The sequence below is a fragment of the Ixodes scapularis genome, unplaced genomic scaffold (genome assembly GCF_016920785.2).
Source record: "Ixodes scapularis isolate PalLabHiFi unplaced genomic scaffold, ASM1692078v2 PGA_scaffold10__122_contigs__length_95168666, whole genome shotgun sequence".
In the NCBI taxonomy this organism is placed as follows: Eukaryota; Metazoa; Arthropoda; class Arachnida; order Ixodida; family Ixodidae; genus Ixodes; species Ixodes scapularis.
Genome location: NW_024609836.1, coordinates 50,389,839 through 50,406,841, shown reverse-complemented (window position 1 = coordinate 50,406,841; position 17,003 = coordinate 50,389,839). Strand labels below are relative to the sequence as shown.

General features: G+C 49.2%; 1 pseudogene; it reads right to left on the bottom strand.

Annotated features, from left to right (window-relative positions):
- LOC115329480 overlaps positions 1–4,831 on the bottom strand; it is a 52,335-nt pseudogene extending 47,504 nt beyond the window's left edge.
- Between the last annotated feature and the right edge of the window lie 12,172 nt (positions 4,832–17,003).

Below are 17,003 nucleotides of genomic sequence, written 5' to 3'. Positions count from 1 at the left end.
GGTGTCCATGACGCGCTGGAATGTGGCTGGTGCTGTACAAAGTCCGAACGGCATCACTTTGAATTCGTACAGTCCGTCGGGAGTGACGAAGGCATTTTTCTCCCGGTCACGCTCGTCGACTTCAATCTGCCAGTAACCACTCTTGAGGTCCATTGACGAAAAATATCGGGAGTGGCACAGTCGGTCTAACGTGTCGTCGATGCGGGAAAGCGGATAAACGTCCTTCTTCGTCACAGCGTTCAGTCGACGATAGTCCACGCAGAACCGCAGGGTTCCGTCCTTCTTCTTTACAAGGACGACTGGGGACGCCCATGGGCTTCTTGACGATTGAATGATGTCGTCGTCGAGCATCTCCTGGACTTGATCTTGAATCACTTTCCTTTCCTTTAAGGAGACTCGATACGGCGACTTGTGGACAGGGAGCGCGTCGTCGTCGGTAATAATGCGATGTTTCGCCATTGGTGTTTGGCGCACTTTCGACGACGTGGCAAAACAGTCACTGTATCCGGCGAGGAGATCAACCAGTTGCTGGTGCTTAGGAGCTGGGAGCTCGGGGTCGATGTCGATCGGCGGCGGCGGCGCGCTGTTCTGCTGGGACGACGAGGTTTCTTCGGAGATTGCAGTGACCACGGTTGGCGCTTTAAGCTCCTCCATATGGCCCACGGTGGTACCCTTCGCTAGGTACTGTGGCTCTTCTCGGAAGTCTGTTACAAGAACAGTTGTACGTCCTTCTTGGAGATCCGTTACGCCTCGTGCGACGCCAATTCCTTTCTCAAGGAGCAGCTGGACGCTGCCTCCCAGAAGAGCTTCACCGTGCATGGCTGCGTCGGTTAGGACGGGGACAAAAACACTCGACCGCGGCGGTAAGTTCACATGGTCGGCGATAACTCGGATCGCGGTTGACGTCGTGTTAGTCTCCACCGGCGGTAAAACAGGCTTTCGCAGCGTCAGCTGGTTTGCCCCGAGGTCGATGACGGCGCCATACTCGCAGAGAAAGTCCATTCCGAGGATAACGTCCCTCGAACAGTCTTGCAGAACGACGAACTTCACAGGCCACGTCTCACCGTGGATCTCGACGCGAGGAGTGCATCTCCCGACTGGTGTGATGAGGTGCCCTCCGGCGGTTCGTATTTGAGGTCCATCCCACGGCGTCGTGACTTTTCGAAGGCGGCAGGAGAGCCTCCCACTCAAGACTGAGTAGTCTGCTCCGGTGTCCACGAGTGCCGATGCGTCGAGGCCGTCGATAACAACGTTTAGGTTGTTGGACACCGATGCAGGAGCGTCGTTGTGATGCGTAGCGTCGGGAGAGTGGGAGCGCTCCGTCGTTCTTGGAGGCTCTTTACGTCGGTCGTCCTCGGCAACTCCACCTCCAGGGGTTGCCGCGCCTAGTTTCCCCGGCGAGGAGTGAGGGGCGACAGGCTTTCACGTCGGAGTCGGTGCATTGGCGAAGCTGGACGTCGTGGCGAAGGCGATCGGAACTCTCGGCGGGACGCAGGCTCGGGGGACTGAGGTCGTCGCAGGTACTCGCCGATCTCAGTAGGGCGTTCACCATGACGGGGGCGCGGGTCGTTCGGGTGGAACCCGCGTAGCCCGAGTCGACGGTATGGGCATCGGCGGTAGGTGTGGTCCGCTTCCCCGCAATGGAAGCACAGAGGGCGCCGGTCGGGCGTTCGCCACACGTCGGTCTTGCGGGGTGCGTGAGGCTCCGGGCAGGCGTACTGGACCTGGTCGTCGTGGCGTCGGTCGAGCTGCGGCGCAGGAGACTGACGTCGGGGCGGCCCGACATAGGTGCGACGAGGAGGCGGTGGCCGTCGGGCCACTGAGGCGTAACTCAACGTCGATGGTTTCGGAGCGGTGCTGACGAGAACCTCAGGCTGCAGCGCTTGCTGGACTTCTTCCCTGATAAATCTCGGCGATTGAGGGCGAAGCTGGGCTTGCGGCGGCAGGTAGAAGCTTCTTGATCTCCTCCCGGACGACACCTCGGATTATCTCGCGGATGTCCGTGGTGTTGCTGCCGGAAGACGAAAAGGCACCGACGCCGGAAACTCGGTGGTAGTGGGCGGCTCGTGCTTGAAGGGCACGTTCGATGTTGGTGGCCTCCGTCATGAACCCTTCGACGGTGGTAGGCGGGCTCCGCACAAGACCACCGAAAATGTTTTCTTTCACGCCGCGCATCAGGACTCTGAGCTTCTTTGCTTCGGTGGCTTCAGGATCGGCGCGGTTGCTCAGTCGCAGGACGTCTTCCACGAAGCTAACGACGCTCTCGTTAGGGCCTTGGATCCTCGCTTGAATAAGCTCTTCCGCGCGTTCGTTTCGGTGTTGGTTGGTGAATGTTCTTCGCAACTCAGCCTTGAGTTGCTCCCAGGAGTTGATCGATGCTTCATGGTTCTTGAACCAGTTCCGGGCGGTTGCTTCCAAGGCGAAGTAAGAATTCTGCAGGCACTGTTCCGGTGTCCACCCGTTATGACGGGCCACTCGTTCGTACTGTTGGACCCAGTCGTCGATGTCTTCGTGGCTTTCGCCGTGGAAGGGAGACGGTGTCCGAGGAGCGACGGGTAGGTAGACGACGGCAGGAGCGGCGGGGGTCTGCGACTGGTTGGCCATCGTCGTCTTCTTCGGCTTGGGCTTTTCCAGCAGCAAACCGTACTCTGGATCCTCTCCCTTGGTGCGGCGGCTGGTCCGAGTTTCAGGTTCCGCGCTGAGTGGTCTTCTCACCGAGCCGGGAATCGGACTTGCACTGCGGGCCCTGGGAGGGGAACGCTGCACGGGCATGCGGTACCCCGCACCTCCACCAAAATGTCACGGGCGGTGACCAAAACCAATAAATAAACAGGAAGAAATAAACGTTTAATGTGGCGAACTTGTGCCAAAAATAAAAGGGTACAAAAGATAATAACAGAGCGTCGCGGGCGTCGAAGTCGGCGTAACAGCGGAGTCGAACGCTGGGGCGAGACTGAATGCAGATCGCCACGCGGAGCCCCTTATGTACACGTGTGGGCTTCTGGAATAATCGGCGTAGAAGGTTCGGCGTGTAGAACATTCTTACTTCGAACAAGCAAGATGGTTCTCGAATTTACCAGAACATTACTTTACAGGGTCAACAAAAATGCGCCTCCACGGCCAGGAATCGAACTCTAGCTTTCAGCGTGGAAAGCAAGCGCGATAACCGTTAGGCCACGCGCGCGCTGCCTACTTGGCCAGCTGCGCGCGCGGCAATATTCCAACAATAGAGTATAACATTTCCTTGAGAGTGATATTGCCTAAAAACACCATATAGCAGATCTTCGGGTTTTTTTGTTCACCAATATCCAGGGACACTGTGCTTAAAACGAAAGGGCTGTGGAGGTAGAATCAATAGCTGAGCAACGAAAGGGAGGTGGAAGTTCGAAACGTAATAGACTCCATCGGACATCGCGATTCTTTCGTCACGGGTACGTGAAGCCTTCCGTGCCCATATTAGAAGAAATGCCTGTCTGCTCCGGCAAAACATGATTATTTTGTAAGATATACACAAGACTCGACGGCGGAAAAGACGAAGTCTAGATATTACATGTGCAAGCATAGAAACGAAGAACGCCGGACACAACCCAGCGCAGGCAAACGAATACTATTGTAACCTGGCCTTCGCCTCAGAGACAAACATCAAGCTGAAGCCGTGACTTATACCATTATGTTCCTGGAGATCAAATTTTGCACAGGAGAATTTTGGCCTTGTAACTTATAGTAATGATGACAATAATTCAAACATCAAAACGACTGACGCTGTAACCTTTATTATATAGGTTATTCCGGTTTAGAAGTTTTATTATAGTTACCGAGCTTAGAGGTGTACACAAAAAGTGCCCCCGAAGTGTCAACCAATGAAGTCGCAGGATCTGGCATTTCATGTCGCGTGTCGCGATCCTGGCAATTCGTCTTAAGCGCCGTTCACACTCTTGCGACCAAGTAAGATCGAGAGAGACCAGACTGTAGATGGTTGAGCGTGTTGGTTATTAATTTACGATAAGAAAAGAGGAACATTTCCTCTTTCCTTATCGTAGACCAGACCGGTTTTTTAACCTTTTGCGACTTGTAAGGACCGGATGCGCTGTAGCGGGGCTGGTCGTAAGAGATCGCAAGAGGCTTAAAAACCGGTCTGGTCTCTTTCGGTCTTAGTCGGTCGCAAGAGTGTGAACGGGCCCTTAGAAGTTGCGGCAAAACGCATATGCCTGTTTTTTTGTGGAATTTTTTTTTATTATTAGGGGGCACAAGCGCGTCTTCAAGACCCGACCATGTAATGCTGGTGGTGATGTCTGCAAGACGCGACCATAAAGGCGGCGCTGTAGCGTTCGATAATGCACGCGGCAGGTTCGAATACAAGCGTCTGCCAGCGTCTGTCTATGAGCGCTGAGAGAGTGCCTGGAAAAAAAATTAATATCAATAAACAAAAACGTACAACTCGCGGCTTCAGCGTTTAATCAAAACGCTAAGAATGCGTTTTCTCCGCTGCTGTTTCTATTGTTGTTGTTGTTGTTTCCATAGCGTCCATTAGCCAGGTTTAGCATGCGTAATGACGTGCAAACGAAACGCGACTTAAAATATTCTATTGTGCTCGCCAGGGCCGCTGTTCAAAACTTGAGAGCTACAGGCCTATACGTCCCGACCCCTTACTGCTGAAGCTTCAGCCGCTTATCTAGCTCGAGAGCGACCTCCTATTAGAAGAGATTCAACGTACAGTTCTGATATCCAGAAATTCTTGGCCGGCACCATCTCCCGTTGCGGTCTGAATCACAACCTGCATGCTCAAAAGAAAGGCCCAGATGCCGAGCAACACTTTCCGCTGTCCTTGCATGTCTGTCTGGTGCGGTGAGGCAGGCAGTTTGCGAATGCGTCCGTTGAATCGGTCAATTTAAAGGATTCGAGCCTATACCACGTGATCAGGAACAGACAGGTGTGTGGATGCGAGACGATATGGCAATTCCGAAACATACTGCTTTCCCAATATATGTGCTATTTGAACTTCCATTGTTTTGTTGCCTCGACATTTGAGCGTCAATACGTTTTTTGTAAAGTTGTTTATGTTCACATAGACCCACTGCTCGATTCCCCCGAACTACGCGTCAGTTTTCATTGGCGGGTGATGCCGCCGCTGCCACGGACATTAGCCAAAGCCTTTTTTTTTTTTTTTAACGGAAACGACTATAGAGCTGTCACGCTCCTCGTACTATTATATTGTTTGCGGAAATGTATGAATAAAAAATAGTTGTTTAAAACGAACAAAGAAATGTTTTAAATCACATAAGCTAAAATATTCTGAAATCGTTGATGTAAACATTTTGGCGGAACTCCGCGTGACTGTAACCAATTTCTTCATCGTGCCCGACATTTCGATGCCGGCTCAGCTCTTTGTTCAGAGTGTTTGTACGCTATAAAAAAAAAAAAGAAGAAAAACTTCGCTTTTGAAAGTTTTTTGACACCGCAAGAACTCTTTCAGCTCGTGAATAACAGTTTCGCCTCAAGCACTATCGCGATCCTTGGCTCCCAGGAATGGCAGTTAGGCGTAGGACCACTATTTCTCATCAAAAAAAGAAACCTAAAGGAGCCCTTTATGGTTTTTTCACAAAGAACCATTTTAGGGAGTGCTTGAAAGAACCTTTTATGGCATTGGCATTGGAATGGCTCGAAGTGTCCGCTGCTGTCCATCGTACGGCGAAACGGAGCATACTCTGGTCACGACGGATTCGATCGGTCCCAGAAGGCCGGCTTGCTGTGGACGCGCGAAATCGGCAGCTCGTTTTGTGCGCGCGGGAAAACTCTATGGCATCCGTTGCCTTCACATCACGGCGACAAATCGCGTGACAAATCCGCTTCCCCGGTCCTCTTCTCTTGATCGGGTCTAGCTTCATGTGACAGTACGACGTTCGCGCCATCCGGGGTGGCATTGGCCGTGGCCCTCCGGCAGTCTGAGGGCGGTACGGCGTATATCTTTCAAGTTGGTCGCATTTAGAGATAGCAATAATACGAACGATACAATCTGAGTGCAAAGCGAGATTCAAATGAGGTTTGGTTCTTTGCCACCGCCAGCCACCGTCCAGCTTACCAAAATGGCAGCTTCAACGGCTTGAGCTTCATGCGCTGTCAGTTCTGCCACCCGAAGATGTTTCCCCTCGGTTCTACTTGAAGTACGATGGGAGCGGAACTGTCCTGTTGAACCAGATCATACGGCCAGACGATATAATATACTTTAAACGGCCATTCTCGGGGATGGGCAGATAGTACCGGTAAAAAGGCGCAGATGAGGCTGTTAACCTCACTGCCAGTGCGACAAACGTTACCCCTTCAGCTCCCTTCAGAATTATACGCGGTTCGTTACAAAAAAAAACAAAATTACTTGTAATTCCTCACATTTATCGGTAATTCTGTAACCGAATAATTACATATTGTTTAGGGTAATTGAAGTGTAAAATTTCCTTACTTATTTACCTAACGGCTTTATTGTGAATCGTTAAAGTTTATTCCGGAAAAAGCGGGAAGTGTATAATCGACCACACGAAAGAATATGTCCCCCTCCCCGAAGAAAAAACAAACGGTGTTAATTTCGGTAAACTTGACTGTAGTCACGCTACGCAACTCTGACGTCATGTCGTTGGGGGGCGCTGCTGTAGGCTTGCCTTATCAAAGGCTTCCGAAAAGTCTAAAAGGATGCAATCGGCTAATGAGGAATGGTCAAGAATGACATTTAGCTTATGAAGGACTGATACCTACTGTGTTTCACACGAGTAGGTTTTTCGAAAGCCGTGTTTTGACGACGTGAAAAACAAATTAGATTCAAGGAAGTTGGCGAGGTTCGAAGACTGTATGTTCGAAAAGTTTACATGGGATGCTGGTGAGCGGTATTGGTCGGTAATTAGGTGGAGAATGCTTGTTACCTGACTTATGAAGTGTAATCACCTTCCCGACCATCCACTCAGCTGGGAGACAACCATTATCGGTTGACTGTTGAAACATTTTTGATGGCATAACGCAACAATAAAAGCTCGTACTATTTAATAATTTGGGGCTGATTAGGTCACAACATGGAGCGGAGAAAAGTTTAAGTGATCTAATTATGCTTGAATACGTGACTAAATGTGTTGAAACGACACTAAAACTAAAAGGGTCTCCACTTGTGTTCTACTATGTTATAAACTTAGTTCCTTTAGAAATAGTCACTTCATATAAGTATCTAGGCGTACTTATAACGTCTAACTTAAGTGGGTCTGCTCATTTTGTGATTATCATAGCAAATGCCTCCCGTAAACTGCGGTCTATATGAAGGAATATATGTCATTGTATTGCAGAAACGAAGCTCGGGCCCTACACTTCTTTGATTCGCCCCCTATTGGAATATACAGATATTTTTAGGACCCGCAAGCTCGGACATCCATTAATCAATTGTAAGGCGTTCAGAAAAAGGCGCTTCAAATAATTTATAACGCATACGAAAGGGAAACGTCCATGTCATCCATGCCTCATCCGCACTTCCACGGGTATCATGTCAAAGAAAACTCAAGCGCTTGAAGTTTCTGTATGATCTAATACACGATACGATTGTGTTAAATTTCAACAACTATCGGAAATACAACGACAGCCTAACACGAGGCGGAGTCACGAACGCTTGCTTCGCTAATTTAAATGTAAAAAAAAAAAAAAAAAACATTTCTGAATATTTTTTTCCTAGAACTGTCCGTGACTGCTACGACTTTCTCCAGAATGTGACAAGTCTTGTTACATATGTTTGTTCCGCCAGAGCTTTAGACGATACTGCATATAAGGAAATGTCAGTGAAATAATCGTGAGAGAGATAAGTTCTTTATTAGAGAGGTTTTGGTGTTCTTTAAATGACACCGGCTACTCCATAACGAGAAAGAGAGAGAAAATATATAGGAATGAAAGGAAGAACATAAAAGGAAAAGAATAGAAATAAAATACATAAAGTATAACCGTAAAAAAAAAAATTCGACCAAGTTCCGATCGCTTTTAAAAGCTTCTTTTTCTTTTTGCCGTCAAGTTGCTGTAGTCCGTTCACCCCTAAGCTTGCAGTGCGGTGGAAGCTACGTGCTCGTTGAAAGAGTCATACTTCTATATTCTGCACTCGGACACCCGCCACGCCCTCCGCGCGTGAGACTGACGAGCCCAGGAGCGCATGCCTTGCCGCCCAGGCTCCTCACTGCATTCAGACCGGCGTCAGTGATCGAAAGTGTCGCACTTCTAGAATGAAACCTTAGGGATTTCACTATCTCTGTACTTTGCTTTAGTGGCGACGAGGATGGGATTTTCCTTGCGTGGATGTTACAGTTTTCGGTAGCCACCGATTGCGCCTGATACAGGCGTGACCGGTGCCATACCCACTTCGTGCAAAAGTATAAGCAGAAATCAACAGTCTGTTGGCGGATGGGTGCTCTTCCCGGTCCGCATTTCGGAGTGGGTTACTCCAGTTCTGCCGGTGGCGAAGAAGAACGGTCAAATAAGGCTGTGCGGCAATGTCAAGCTAACGCTCAACCCTGCTACACACACGGAGCAGTATCCACTGTCAAATATTGACGGCATTTTTGCATTCTGTACGACAAGAGTTATTCAGCACGCTCAATTTATGCAATGCGTACAATCAGCTTCCCCTCGACGAAGGGGCTCGAAAAATGGCTGTGTTAAATACGCACCAGGGCTTGTACCGCTACAACAACCGTGTGGCTGTCGGCATCGCGTCCGCCCCAGCCCTGTTTCAACGACGCATCGAGTCGCTTCTGCTCGGCCTTCCACGTGTTAAAGTATATATGGACGACATCATCGTCGCAGAAAAAAAGAACGATACATCAACAGGTGTTTTAACAGCTACGGGACAACGGCCTTAAGTTGAACCAAGAAAATGCAAGTTCCGAGAGAAAGAAATGTCGTTTTTGGGACACAAGATTGACACCATGGGTTTGTACCCTCAGCGAGACAACCTCGAGGCAGTGAGAGCATAGCCGAGACTGACGTCCGTGAGCCAGCTGAAATCCTTCCTGGGGTTAGTTACGTTTTACGCCAAATTTTTACCCAACCTGGCAACGACCTTGGCTCCGCTATATCGGCTGTTGGCAAAAGGTGCATCATGGCGGTGGGGTCAAGACCAGGAGAGGGCCTTCTGAGAGGCGAAGCAATCTATGGCTTACGCAGATTTTCTGGTCCATTACGACATTACGACCCCCAGAAGCAGTTGCGGCTGGAATGTGATGCATCACCGGACGGACTTGGCGCGGTGCTGTACATCGCATAAACGGGAGGGATTTCCCGATAGCATTCCGTTCAAGGACACTTATATCATGGAACGCAATCATTCGCAACTCGAAAAGGAGGCGCTGCCCTTGGTCTTTCGGGTTTCAAAGTTTCGGGATTATTTCTTCGGAAACCGCTTCACGCTGGCGATAGATTACAAGCCACTACAAGCACTGTGTCATCCGGAGCGGCTGCTTCCAAAATGGCGGCGGCCAGAAATAAACGGTGGGTGCTGCTTCTCTCAGATTACCAGTACGACACCGAGTACAGGAAAGGGAAGCACAATGGTAATGCCGACGCCCTTAGTCGCTTGCCTTTGCCGGTACAAGGGGATAACAGCAGTAGCGAGCTTATGGAGTACGTGTCGTACAGTCAGCACTTAGATGACCGAACTCTGTGTGCGCAGTAGTTGGCGGCCCTGACCACCGAGGACAAGATTCCCCGGCAAGTGAAGAGGTGGATTCAAGGCGGGTGGCCACCAGATTTTCGCATTTGCACATGAAGCAGCAGTCTTTCCAGCCGTACTCACCCAGCTTACTACTCTTTTCCCGCCGTACCTTGTCCGAAAGAATGAATTCACGGTGAGCCACGATCTGATCTACTAGGGTCATCGCATGATTTTCCCCGATACTGCGGGAGCGTGCATGCTGAAGGAGCTGCACGATACCCATCCTGCGATATCGGCAATGAGGAGTCTCGCTCGGACAGCGTTTTGGTACCAGGCCTTAGACCAAGGAATTGAGAGACTTGTAAAAAACTGCCCGCAGTGCGTGCAGTGGTGGCCGATGCCCGCGGCTCAGGCTCCATCAAAGTGACCAGAAACTAACAAACGCTGCTGCCGCCTGCACATGAATTTTTCCGGTCCTGTGGATGGTCACATGGTTTTGTCCTGGTTGATTCGTACACCAAGGAGATTGAGGCTGTTGTAATGAAGACGGCCACAGCGGACACAAAGAGTGATGTCCTTATGGGAATCTTCGCTCATTTCGGCCAGCCTGAAACACTGGTATCGGACAATGGCCCGCAGTTTTCAAGCGCGGCGATGGCACGATGTTTGAAGAAAAATACGTGTGTAATATGACAACCGCACCATATCACCCTGCAGTCGAATCGGTTAGTCAAGCAGGCTGCTCGCACTCTTAAAAAAGGCCTAAAAAATGAGGGCACTCTACAAAACCGCACTGCCAAGTTTTTATTTCGTTACCGGTGCACTCGTATCAAATGCGTCAAATCGCCGACTGAGTCGTCCTCGGTTGTGACCACGGTGGAAGAAATACATTTAGGTGGTGACTCTGGCCGCTTTTCCCGCGTGGAGCGAGCTACCAGATCGTGTTCGGAACTAGCCTCGAACAAGGAGTATAGACGCTTTACACACGCGCCAAATTACAGCCGCCATTGCTGACCTTCTCTTGTCTTACCGAGATGCCGAGCAACTGAAACGGTAGTTGACGATCCTCTACAAAGACCGATGCTTTAGAAAAGGACACAGTTTAATCTAATGTGGCAATAACCTGGCCTGCTATGGTAAAGATGAAGTGAAATAAACGAAATAAGAGGAAACAAAAACTGAAGGTCAGTTATGGCGGCGTTCATGCACAGCTGCTGCAAAGCGTCTATACTCTGTTTCACCTTATGATGTACCGCAGGAAAGGCTACAAGCGCGAGCTCCTTGCTCTAGGGCACAACTCGGCGGCACAAGCTCTGGTGCGTTAAGAGCAGCTCCCAACGCTATGAGCTCGCGCTTCTAGCCTCCGCTGCGGTACAACATAGGGTGAAACGAAGTGTAGTTGTTCCGTGCCGCCGCGGAGGGCGCTGAGGTGTGAGCACCGTGGGTATGAGGTCTCCCCTCGGTGGCTACGGAGTCGGGGCACTGTAGTCGGGGGCGTAGCTTGCTCGCCTTTTTCGCGGTGGGGTGGCGGTGTGCGGTCAGTGGCTGGTCTCATGTTTTGCTTTGGTGCCGTGTCAATCACCGGTGCCACCATCGTGCACGAAAATGAGCATTAACCCGAAGAAGAAGTTATGCTTTAAGGATGGGAAAGACGTGATTCGTTCCCAACTGCAATTCGGGGGACGGGAACTGCGCAGAGCGAGTGTCCTTGTTTAAAGCTCCATCGAATGACGCTCGCCTGGAGCAGTGGCGTCGTGCAGTCCCGAGGGCCGATCGCAAGTTACTACCTAGTTTCCTCATTTCGTTGACCAAGTGAAGACCGAGCTTGACAGTCTAATTTCTTTCGAAGACTGGGAATGCGAAGATGTCTGGACAGAAAAGGCTCATGAAACCAAGGCTGTGGACTGCATGCTATATTATGTAACTCGGTTTTTGAGCGTGAAAATAAAAAAAAAAAGGCTACACGCTGCCCTGCATGCCGATCCGCTTTCAGCATCGACAAGAACACTTCTACTGAAGCAGCATTTACAAACGTGAAGAACAGAGGAGGCCTTACACACCCCAACAAGAACCTTTTCCAACTACTGAAGAAAGCGGAACAGTTCTTCGTGCAAAATAAAAGACACAAGACTGTCTACTGGGACCCAATCTACAGTGTTCTTGACACATGCACAATAACGTTTCCATGCGCTGAACACAAAGAAGCAACAATCGCCCAGTTGCTCCACTACAACTTTAGCATGCGAATGCGACAACACTGTAAGCATATTACGATGAGTAGGAACAAACAAGCTCAAGAAATAAAGAAATCAGCAAAGCAGCGCTCGTCTTAGTTTAAGGGCTTGGGCGAGAAACACAGGATGTAGGAGATGGCGTTCTTTGGTAGTATGCAGTGAATTCAGCTTTAATGTACATTTTAAAGCAAAAATATTTGTCAGGTATTTTTTTACCTGTAAGACGGGGTGACACCATATTGTGCGAGTACAGATGAAAAGTGATTTATGTCTTATAACCGCTACTATTGTTTGACTTTCACTCACTGTGTCATCATGTCAGTCAGTATGTCATCATGCTGTGTCATCGTTTCAGTCACTGTGTCATCATAAATACGACTTTTTGTGCTCACAAGGTTTGTGTGTTCCACAGTACAAGTTGACATTGTATGTATAAACCATTTGAAATGGTAACCCCTTTATGCGCATGTAAAAAATTATTTAGGCCCCACTATGCAACATTATTAGAATTTATTTTTTTAAATAAGGCAGGAGCAGGGTGGAAAAATCACCCTACCTCATATAAAGCCACGCAATGTGTGTAAACAATTTACAGAACTGTTATAAAACATGATGTTTGACAAAACATGCGAGCACAACCCAGGTGTTTACTATTGAAGGCCCAGTAGATTTTGCGGGGAAGTTTTATATTTATACGAGTATTTTTGTCACGTTGAGTCATCATCGGAATGTTCTCGTTACAAAAAAAAAAAAAAAAAAACAGGAACCGCACGGGGGAAAAGGCAATCAGTGTGAGTGCGGCAACATAAATCTATCGTTTCACAACACAGTACACAGGGACCGATTAAAGAATGCATAATTTCCTTCACAAGCGCTCTATACAAGCCTTCACAAGCCCCTCTATAGGTGGGCGCCATCTCTCCCCGTGCGAGCGAAGCGCGCTCGGTGCGCCGAACATAATGTGGTCGCCGCGCGAGACAGAGAGTCATCACCTCAATGTATTTCTTCCACCGTGGTTGTGACCAACCGAGGACGAGACTAACCAGCTTCTTCCTAAGCGGCCAAGAGTCAGAGCACGCCGTGGCTCTCCCATCGTTCTTAATCACCAAATCGCCGCTACTTGCTCCGGAAACGCGCGTCTGGTCACGCTAGAATCAGCGGGGTTCAAGGTGGCTACCGGGAACTGTAACATCCTCGCAATGGAGGCGGATGGTCACGCTGAACGCGCCAAATGGACAACAGCGGCGGCTCGTGGACCAGCTACAACAGCGAGACGCTGGGGAGGCGCTGGGAACGCAGCTAAATGCCAGGCCCGCGCAACAGACCGACGGCCCAACGGAGGATGAACAGCTGGTGTGGCAGACAACAGCGAAGGACAGTGCCGGCAGCTCCAGTGACAGATCAGAAGCGGACCCAGCAACGGAACCTGTCTCACCTAGGCAGCCTGTAGTGACGGACAGCACCGGCTATTCTTCTGGTAGGTCTGAAGCAGAGCTGGCAGTCCTGGTTTTGCCCAGACGGTCAAGGCGCAAGCGAAAGCTGCCGGTTCACTTGCGTTTTTAGGGGGAAAGCTATATTACACCATGTGATCACGCTCTCGCCCACACCGATCCGCAGAGAGAAGGCTCAGGTGATGAAAGGAAAGCGCTGTTGATTGGTCCGGCGAGTTCGTAGCTTCCACTATACTGTCAGCTTAGGGGTGAACGCAGCACAGGACTGGACTTACATTTTTCATGTATTCCAGGATATTTGCTACCCTGTCACCCTTTTCGTGCGTCAGCATATTGTAAGCTCTTCGGATGTGTTGTTTTACTGTTTACCACAGCAGGACAAACCTTCCCTCCCACATAAAGTTTTAGTAATAAGAAAAAGAAGATGGTAACTGACGCAGACTGTAGTTTGTGACTTAAGAGTCCAGGGGAAGCTCTTCCCACCTCCTTCCAATTTAGACGAGCGAACTCTGGAGAGGACGAGATTTTGGACCTAACGAGGGAGTGAAACTCGTGAGTAGGGATTCGCTGTCCGTTGCTTCGGCGGTAGTCTAACTGAAGAACACCATACTATGCACGACTGCCGTCCTGTGCTCTGTGTGTTTTGGCACGGCATCAAGAAACGGTATATACGACAAACGTGCGCTTACATTTTCTTGTTTTAACGGACATTCTAAATTGTTTTCCGAGGGTCCTGGAGCTTTTATTTCTTATAAGTTATAACTAATCTTTATATTTCAAAAGCTGTATTTCCTTGTTCACCAACGTCTTCCGGCACGTTCACACGTGCCGGATCTTGTCATGGTAAAAATAAGATGATTATACAAAACTTATTAATTCCCATGTGCAACTGTGCTGTCTTACTAATTTTTGTACCACCGTCTGGCAATATTTGCCGCTATGTTTAGATTAGATTGGTACAATTAGATGTACATAAATAGAATTTTATTCCAGGTCTGACCAGTTGTATTACGACTTCTCGAGCTTCGCGATTCCGATAGAATCAAGCCCCGCGGCCGCAGCTACGAAGCTTTGCCCTTTCCTCAAAGTAAAGAGCACTGCTGTCGCTTCGCTGAAATAGCACAATGCAGCGCATCAAGCATTCATAAGGCACAATATGGCGGCCCTTTTCAGTGCCTCACTTGAGACGGTGTTCAGCGTGGCAGTCGGCATTTTCACGGAAGAACGACGCAACGACGATGCTTTCGAGGCCCAGCTGTTGCTCAGGATACATAAGGTCAATAAAATGAGACTGAAGGCAATAATAAACACTCGAATAACCCTCCTTTCCATTTGCTTTTTACCCACGGACAGTAATGTTGGAAGTAATGCCATTAAAGTAACTGATTACTTTATAGTGTAACGGTCGCTTACTTTTATGGAAGCGTAATTGTCGCTCTTATTAGTTACAATTTAGTATTCAGTAATTTTAAAATCTAATTCCTTACCTTTTTTGACAAAGGTTTAGAAAAAGGATCCCCGAATTCAGAATGGAATAATAATTGGGGCTGTGTGGATATTAATACAGTTTGTAGTTGGTCATCCATTTCGAGGTTGTGACGAGTCACTCGCTGAAGATGAGAAATGTAGCTACATGTGTGGAGTACGGTTTTCTTCGAGCGCATGCAAGAAGCTGCAGGAACATAATTGCTTCGTTCAAGGAACACAATTGCTTTTTTTTTTTTTTTTTTCAAAATGGTTTTCTACTTATGGCTTCCGAAAGCAGGCTTTATAAACTGGGTGTATCAAGGAGTGGCCAGGCTCTTTAAATCGACCTCAGAATTCGGTTTCTTGACCTATCGCTCTACGGCTTTGTGCAGCGTTGCCCACAGAGGGTGCATTTTATTTCTTTTTTGTAAAATTTGCAAAGAGCGAACTTACCTGAGGAAAAAGTAATGAAAGAAAAAGGCTTAGCTCCTATGGAAATGCGGCGAAGCCAAAGGTCTTCAAACAATACGGCGCCGTTACGCACGGGAGACAAAGGTGGCGCAAGCGGTCGCGACGCCAACTGCGGCAACGAACGAGCATACGGCGTCGAAAGCCGACGTCTTTAGCAGACAACCTTTGCGACTCAAAAGCGGAGCGTTTTCGGTCACTATTTCCATAGCTCTCCATATACTCAAGAAATATTAGGCCGCCTTTTTTCGGATAAAAAATTCAGAAAATCACTTACCACTTTTGAATCAAATACCGATTAGTGCTGCAACTTCGGCATCTGGTTCCAACCTCTAGCGCTACATTTGCTCAGAAGATCACCACTTCGTGCTAGTGTGCAACTCTTACATAAAGGTTTCTTGCTTTCGTGATTCCTTTATTATAAATACAGAAGAAATGCGCTTAGAAAAAATCGAATGACAGACAAACAGTAAACACAATTGCATTTGGGGATATTGTCACGGATGACAAGTGACGAGGCGGTGAATGACCGAGTAAACTGAACGTGTAATGGGGCGAAGTTGTGCCCGAAAATAAAAGGAAAAAGAAAGATAATAACAGAGCGTCGCGGGCGTCGAAGGCGGCGAAGCAGCACGATCGAACGCTGAGGCGAAAACTGACTCCGGCTCCCCACGCGGGGCTCCTTACGTACTACATGCGTGAGCTTATGGAATAATCGGCGTAGAATGTTCGACGCGTAGAATTATTTGGACCTCGGACAAGCCCACCATGAAGACCCCCTTGAAGCAATTAATTTGCGTCAAAGCCTGGGCCTGCTCCTGGATTCTCGTGCGTGCCCACAGAGTCAAGCTGCGACGACGCTGCAAGTTCGCGCTAGATCTCCGGATGGCTACTCGTGGAGGTGCGGTGTGTGGATGCCTCGTGAGGTGCCCAAGAGGAAGCCGGTCAACATTCAGTGCCGGGGCGAGGTCTCGGTAGGGAGCGGTTACTTTTCGAGGGATCGCACCTGACACAATTCCCAACTCATGAAAAGCATCCACCTCTAATGTCAGAACCTACCGTGCGCCGTCATTCAGCGGGAGACTGATGCCGTAGGTAAGACAATAACTGATTGGACGAGACTTTTTCGGGACGTTTTGGTAAATGCTGTCTTTACGCATTCAGAGATGATTGGCGGCGAAGGCGTGACTGTAGAACTAGAGAGAGTATGTTCGGGCGGCGAAAGTACCATCGCGGGTATTTAAGGCCTCACCGGTGGGTTTTCTGCGGTATGGAGCGTGGCAGTGGGTGCTGCTTTCTTGTTCCCGTAGAGACCCGTGGCGCTAAGACCCTGCAAGGGCTAATAGCCGAGTGGGTCCGCCCTGGAACAAGAATAATCACTGACTGTTGGGTTGGTCATCGCAAGCTTGCAGATGACGCTCGCTTCATGCGCCTGACCGTCAGCCACAAGCTGCACTTTGTTGACCCGAACACTGGTGCGCACACCAACACGGTGGAGGGCACCTGGGCTGGGCCCACGTCAAAAAATCTCTTCTATCTGGACGACGCAAAAGCCACCATCTCACTGGTCACCTTGCAAAGTTCATGTTTTGGAGGAGAGAGAAGGCGCGCGGAAACACTGACGGATTCCGTCGTTCGTCGCCGCGGCCGCCAAAATCTACAGCCCCGACGCAGACAGAGACTTTCCCTATAGTGCGGTGGACGAGGATTCTGACTGCCCTA